Source organism: Lissotriton helveticus, chromosome 11 (genome assembly GCF_964261635.1).
Source record: "Lissotriton helveticus chromosome 11, aLisHel1.1, whole genome shotgun sequence".
Taxonomy (NCBI): Eukaryota; Metazoa; Chordata; class Amphibia; order Caudata; family Salamandridae; genus Lissotriton; species Lissotriton helveticus.
The window spans coordinates 1,029,536,467-1,029,544,078 of NC_136072.1; positions in this window are offsets into that span (position 1 = coordinate 1,029,536,467).

The following is a 7,612-nucleotide window of genomic DNA, read 5'->3' on the forward strand; positions in this document are numbered from 1 at the left end:
CCATGTACGCTGGGTGTACGGTGCGTACACCCAGCGTACATGGGGTACGGTGCGTACACCCAGCGTACATGGGGTACGGTGCGTACCCCTGCGATCATGGGGTACGGTGCATACCCCTGCGATCATGGGGTACAGTGCATACCCCTGCGATCATGGGGGGGTACGCACCGTACCCGGGGGGGCCGTTCCGTACCTGTTTCGGTGCGAACTGCTTTTACGGCTGTTTTCAGCTCCCGTAGAAAAAGGGTCGTACGGTGCGTACCCGACACGTATCGTACTTGCTGGGTCGTAAAAACCAGCCGTGAACCGTACAGATGTCGCGTACAGCGGGTTCTGAGGGCGATTCAGACGGGGATTTGATCCGTACGGTCTCTATACGACTTGTACAGAGTATGGCTCCTGGTACGAATCGTACTTCGTCGTACGTACGGGGGACGTTGCAGGGTACGATTCGTACAGGAAAAACGCTCCAAACGGCTATTCGGAGCGTTTTTTCCCGAATCGGCCCCAAAGTAGTAACCAAGACTTCAGGTAACTTTAGGTTCTTTAAATCTAATTTATCCACCATATCAACAAGCACATCCTCAGTAGAGAAAACTGCGACAGAAGAGAAGACTGAAGAGGTGGTGGACACATTTGAAGAATTCACTCATGAATGGAGAGATGATGGACAAAGTATTAGAAACCAGGATTTTCTGGGCAAGAAAGGAAACACACAGTTTATCTTCTGACAGCACCTCAGGGAGTCTGCTCTTTATTTTTCCACCCTATGATGTGAACTGCTGATAAGGCCAACATGAGTTTGCAGCATTATCTCTGTCACATCCCTGCAGGAAATACCCCCTTAATTCACATAGGCTTTGTCTGTGGTATTGTCTGTCACAGGACTAGAGACTTGCTCTGAACTTCCTTAAAAAACACTTTTAGGGCATGCAGGACTATGGCCAACTCCTTCCATTTGGAAGAGTAACTCAACTCCTGCTCCTCTCATAGCCCCTGGGCCAACAGAGACTCCAGCATTGCTATCCAACATAATCTGGAAGCATCAGTGGTCGGAGATGCAAGCAGGATTATCCCCACTCTAGGTGGGCTGGTACCACCCACCAGTAAAGTTCCTGGACAATTTCATGGGTCACAGGAATATTCAGTCCATAATGGCGAGAGAGTGGACCCCACGATCTCAGACTATGTCTCAATACTGCTTTTAAGTGGAGACGTACCCAAGGAACAACAAAGATTGTGGAAGCCTGCAAGGAAAGCATAGAACAACAATGAGAAATAACATCTAGGATAATCAGAAAGGCTCAAATTCATACGTTAAGAAGAAGGGTGAATGACTCATTATTTCCCCCCGAATCCTCATCCAACTCGAAGCTGAAGCTGATTGGAGAGCCATCAAGGACATTTAAGTGCCAACAAATTTGGCAACCATTAAATATAATGGGGTGGCCCAGTGACCCTCAAAACCTGGGTTCCAAGATTATACAAAACAATGGTTCTGTTGGGAGGAAAGTCAATTTCTTTGTAAACCTCAATTGTAGGCAGTACTATCAATGTATTTCACAATATTATTTTAGAAATACTTATGATCAATGGAACAGAATTACTTTTTAAGGGAGAAAAGGGAAGAAAAGAAAAGCCACACACAGTTTGAGATTTTCTCAAGAATGTTCTTATTTTCAGAAAATCTGACATTGATATATCATTGGCAAACATTGGAATGGGTTGTCCAAAACATAGTTAGCATAAGTATATAGATAACAGATACGTGCTCAAGTGAATAATAGTGACAAGTGATGATAACTGTGTGTTGATACAAAAATACATAAAAACACCTATAGATCAGTCCAAGCAAGGTTCAAGGTCAACAAATACATATGTTTTCTCCTTTTATCGTTGAAACTTAGTATGGACTGATTAGTAACACAAAGTCGACGTTTCGACCCTATAAAATGGTGCTGGCTTTATCGCAACCGTGTCGGGTCTTCATCAGGACTAAAAAGGCAGGTGGACAACCTGTTGTTTTTGAACGTGTCCTGCGTCTATCTCTGTATAGGCAGGAGGGTGGGGATGTGTCAGCTGACACCATCGACGACCGAGGATTCAATCGTAGTATCTTCTGCAGTAAATGCTTTTAATTTCTCCACCGGCCGGTGGAGAAATGAGGAAGATTTTGGTTAAGTGCTGCGAGTGCAATCACTTTAAATTCGATCTGGGAACGTCTCTCTCCTTCACGATCCGGCAGTCAATGCGTGAACAAATTTGGCAAAACACGTTCTGGAGGTATGGAGACCGGATCACTGACAAAATATTGAATACAAAAATATAGAATTACCAAAATATCGATGCCAAAATATAGAATGCAAAAATATCGAATTCCTATCTACAAACAGGTAAGTACAAAAATATCGAATCAAAAATATCGTTGTAAAAAATATAGTTAGTCAAAATATCGAATTTTTTTAAATGTCTTAAAAATAATTTAAATGAATAAAATATTAAAAATAATTAACTAAAATATACTTAAAAATAACCTTAAAATTATTAAATGATGAATTTAAGTTAAAAAAAACATAAAACTTTATTTTTCAAAACATATATATATACATAATATTAATAAAAAATATACAATATTTTTACCGTAGCATAGCGGGAGGGTCAAATTTACCATTACCACTCCAGTGAGTGCAACAGTAGGGAAAGCGTTGGATAGAGTAGGGGTAAAAATTACTATTCCCACTCCAGAGAGTGCAACAGTGGGGAAAGCGTTGGATAGCCTAGGGGTAAAAATTACTATTCCCACTCCAGTGAGTGCAACAGTAGGGAAAGCGTTGGATAGCGTAGGGGTAGAAATTACTATTCCCACTCCAGAGAGTGTAACAGTAGGGAAAGCGTTGGATAGCGTAGGGGTAAAAATTACTATTCCCACTCCAGTGAGTGCAACAGTAAGAAAAGTAAATACTTCATATATTAATAAAAAGAAATTAAATATTAATACCAATAAAACATTATTTAAAAGTAATTACCAATGTAATATAATACAATTATTAATCAATTAAAAATACAAATAAAAATGAATTATTAAAATTCATTACCTATTAATACAAATTAATTACCAATTAACAATTAATTAATTAGCAATTGAAAATTAATTAACAATTAATTCAAGATAAATACCAAAAAATAAATTAAAATATTTAATTAATTATAATTAAATTACTTCACACCCTATTCCCCTATAAACCCACAACCCGCTACGGAAAATAAATTAATAAAATTAACATATTTATCAATTAAACAATTAAATAAAATTAATTGCCAATTAAAATTTAATTAAGTACCAATTAAAAATTAATTGACAATTAATTCAAAATAAATACCAATAAATAAATGTAAATATTTAATTAATTATAATTAAATTACTTCCCACCCTATTCCCTTATAAACCCACAACCCTCTACAGAATTAAATTACGCAATAATTAAATAACATAAAATTCATTACTTAAAATAAATTATAAAATAAATATACCATTTTCACACATATACTAACATACAAAACACTTTTAAAAATTCGATATACTTAATACCTATATTATAAACTTCGATATTCTGACTTTCTATATTTATGAAAACCGATCTTAAATTACTTACCTTAAATTCGATATTTTTGTTGACTATATTCTGTCCATTCGATATTTTGTCCATTCTATATTTTGACTTCGATATTAGTGCTATTCTATATTTTTGATTCGATATTTTATCTGTATACCATGGAGACCATTCCCACATCCATCTGTAATGAGTCCCAACTTTATCGTGAGACATCTGTGGTCAGGATCACAGGCAGCAGAGAAATGGAATCCTCTCTCTCGGTGGGCTGGTATCACCCATTAATGAAGTTCCTGGGCAGTTTCTTGGGTCACAGTAATCTGCAGTTTATAAATGCGAGAGAGTTTAGTTATATTTTAGTTGCAGGTTGCTGTGTTTGTAAAGGTACAGGGTGGGACATTAATTAAGTAATAACTAACATATTATTTATTGTTAATTTGTTAATTGATTATCAATAATGTAAACTGTGTTATAGTTATTCATTTTAGTTATATTTTAAGTGTGGGCGGTTACGTTTGAAGGGGTATAGTGTGAGAAGTTATTAAGTAATAAATAACAATTTATTTTCATTAATTTTTTAATTTTAAAAAATATATATTTTTATTGATTTTCAGCCACAAACAAAACATCCACTTTCGTTATACATCATTACCAAAGAGCACATTTCTTAATACATGCACATTTTCATATTTCTGTTATCTAGTTGACATTATACTCCTTGACATGCATTGCCCAGTAGCCTTAGTGCTAGCTTTGATCTGAGAATGCCTTCATTGCTTCAGTCTAGCCTAACAGGTTCTTTGATCTATTCCTTATGCCATCGAGTCAATCAAGCTATGTGCTCACCCAATTATTTGTCATTCCCTCCCCCTAGCCCTACCTAACCCATTCCACCGGTGTGTTCTCTGTTAACAGGAATAGGAAACTGCCTATAGTGTATAATTATTCAGGGATGTATTCCTCTCTGTCTATCCCTGGGGGACTGGCTTGATCTAGGTCATTCAAACATCCGCAGCAGTGTACCCCGGAACCACGAGAAACCCTACTACAATCCCGTCAACCGGGGAGTCCCTATCGGCGTGTCCACTGATTCTTCATCTGACTCCGTTTCTGGCAACAACAGCAGTGCAACCAGGGCCTCCCATGCCCTCGCAGTTTCCAGTGCCTTCTCGTTGTTGGCTCTCCTAGCTTGTTGGAACCGAACCACGCTCTCACTGACTGCCCAATTGGCGAACTCCACCTTCCAGCGCTCAATGCTGGGCCCCTGCCTGGTTTTCCAGTGTTTCGTTAATTCCCGTTTGGCTAGCAGTAACCCCAAGTCTAAGAGCTTACTTGTTACTTTCATCCGAGCTGTATGAGGAAACCAATACTCTATACATACCCCTATTTCTGGGTCTATCTGCCTGTCCGTTACCCCGCACAGTACATCAACCACTTCATCCTAATACGTTCCTAACTGCGGGCAATTCCACATCATGTGGATAAAATCCGCCTCTCCTGAGTTGCAGCGGGGCATCAGACTGTGTCCACATTTAAATATTTATTTATCCGTGCCGGGGTTAGGTATGCCCTGTGTAGCACATAGAAATGGATAAGCTGGAATCTAGCATTACGCGCGCTTTTCCACGCTCTCTCCACTATCCCAGACCACTTCATTTCAGAAATCTCTCTACCCAGGTCTGCTACCCATTTCCCGCGCAACTGACTCAGCGGCTGCAGGCCCTCACCTACCATTCGCCTATACAAGCACGTTATAGCTTTGATGGTCCCCGCCGCCATCACTACATACTAACAAGTTAACGACCTCTGTGGCTCCGACAATCCTCCTCCGCAATGGCATTGAATTGCAGATATCAGGGCTGAGTGCAGTAAGAAATCGCCCCTGGGAAGGCCATATCTATCTTGCAGTGTCTGATAGGGGAATAGGACACCCTCCTCATATAGGTCTCCCATCACTTGCAACCCCTGCTCCTCCCACTCTGCTAGCGCAGACCACTCTCTCCCATGCGGAAGGGCTGTGCACATGCCTAATGGGATCTCAGGGGCATATGGCTTGGTATTTCCACCTCTACCCTGGCTCCGGTTCCAACACATCCTCAGCTTCGCTCCTCATGGGTTAATGAGCCAAGTCGCAGCCGCTGACAAAGTACAACAAATGACAACACATGGCGTGGGATCCATCGGCTCACCGGGCCATCAGGGCCCCTAAACTCCCTTGCCACTGCTTGGGTAAACCACTGCAACTGAGCAGCTAGGTAATACAGTTCGAAATCTGGGACCGCACATCCTCCCTCAGCCCGGGGTCGCATCATCGTATCCAAGGCCACTCGCCATCTATCACTCCCCATAGAAACCCCCTCATCAAGGAGCAAAGCGTCCTGAACACCGAACCTGGTATCCAAACCGGCAGCGTCCTAAGATAATACAGCAGTGGAGGTAGTGCCACCATCTTTAAAATTGCCACTCGGCCCGCCACTGATAGTGGCAACGTACTCCAGAATGCCACGCTCCCTTTGATCCCTCGCAACGCTCTGCCCACATTGCCCTCTAATAGATCCTCCTGCCCATGGTAGATGTTAGTCTCAAGGTAGGATAAGCAACGAGGCTCCCACCGTATTCCTTCCAGTTGACTAGGGCTCTCCATCGCCTGATGCACATGGAAGAGACAAGTCTTGGCCCAGTTCACCCGCACTCCTGATGCTACACCAAACCTGCGCAGGAGCGTCGTCGCCCCTACCAAGGCCTCACCTAGGGTGGCCAGAAACATGAGCAGATCATCTGCGTAAAGTGAGATATACTGCATGACTCCACGCAGCTCCAGACCAGCATAATGCTTCCCCGGCCTGGCGCATGCAGCCAACGGTTCAATCACAAGAGCAAATAACAGTGAGGACAGTGAGCATCATTGTCTCGTTCCTTGCCCACTGAACAGGGTAATGAGACCGTCACCCCCGTCTGCACTCGGGCCATCGCTGAGCTATAAAGGATCTGAGTCCACCCCACGAAAGCCTCCCCCAAGCCCATCACTCGCATAACTTGAAACAGAAATGGCCATTCAAGACTATCAAACGCCTTTTCAATATCGACCGAGAGGACCATTGCATTAGGACCTGAACTGTGGTCCTCCTCCAAAATACGGAGCAGTCGCCGCACATTAGTGGACGTGTTCCATGTGGGGATGAAACCCGCCTGGTCCTGATGGACCAGCAGTGTCATGTGCGGAAGGAGGCGAGTCGCAAGGATTCTACTTAGGATTTTGTAGTCAGTCGTCAGCATTGATAGTGGGCGATATGCTGTCATATCAGTTGGTTCTCTCCCAGGTTTCAGCAGTGGAACAATAATCGCCTCCCGAGTGATTACCAGTAACTTCCCCACCTTCCGTGCTTCCTGATACACCGCTAGCAATTGTCGGGCTAATCCAGGCGTTTTGTTACGCGCCATATGCTTAATTGCGCTCCGAAATTCTCCGAGCGTGATCTCCCGCCCCAGTAATTCCTCCTGCTCCTTCTCTAATCTAGGCAGGGCCAATTCTGTTAGAAACTCCCCTGTGGCTTCCTCACCCTGTTGGAGTGTGATGCAATAGAGTTCTGTATAATAATCCAGGAATAGGCTATCCCCTGCTGCGTATATACCAAATCACCCGTCTGGGCTGCCAGTCCTAGAATGGGTGTTCCCCGGGGGATCGGGTTAGCCAACCATGCCAACAGCACACTCATCTTATCTCCTTCTGCATGCATCCTCCCTCGGTAAGAACTGCGATCAAAGGCGCGCAGCCTTTCCACCTGCACGGCCATTGCCTCTCTAGCCTCTAAGACTTCCCCCTGTGCTCCCAAATCCTCAGGGCGGGCTCTCTTAGCTATACGCATTCGCCGCTCTGCTGCTTCTAAGTCATGCAATATCGTTTTCCTCGCCCCCACCATTTTAGCAATACATAAACCCGATACTACTAAAAGCATCCCATTCAACTGCTACTGATGTCGCCATGCCCTCATTCTCATCAA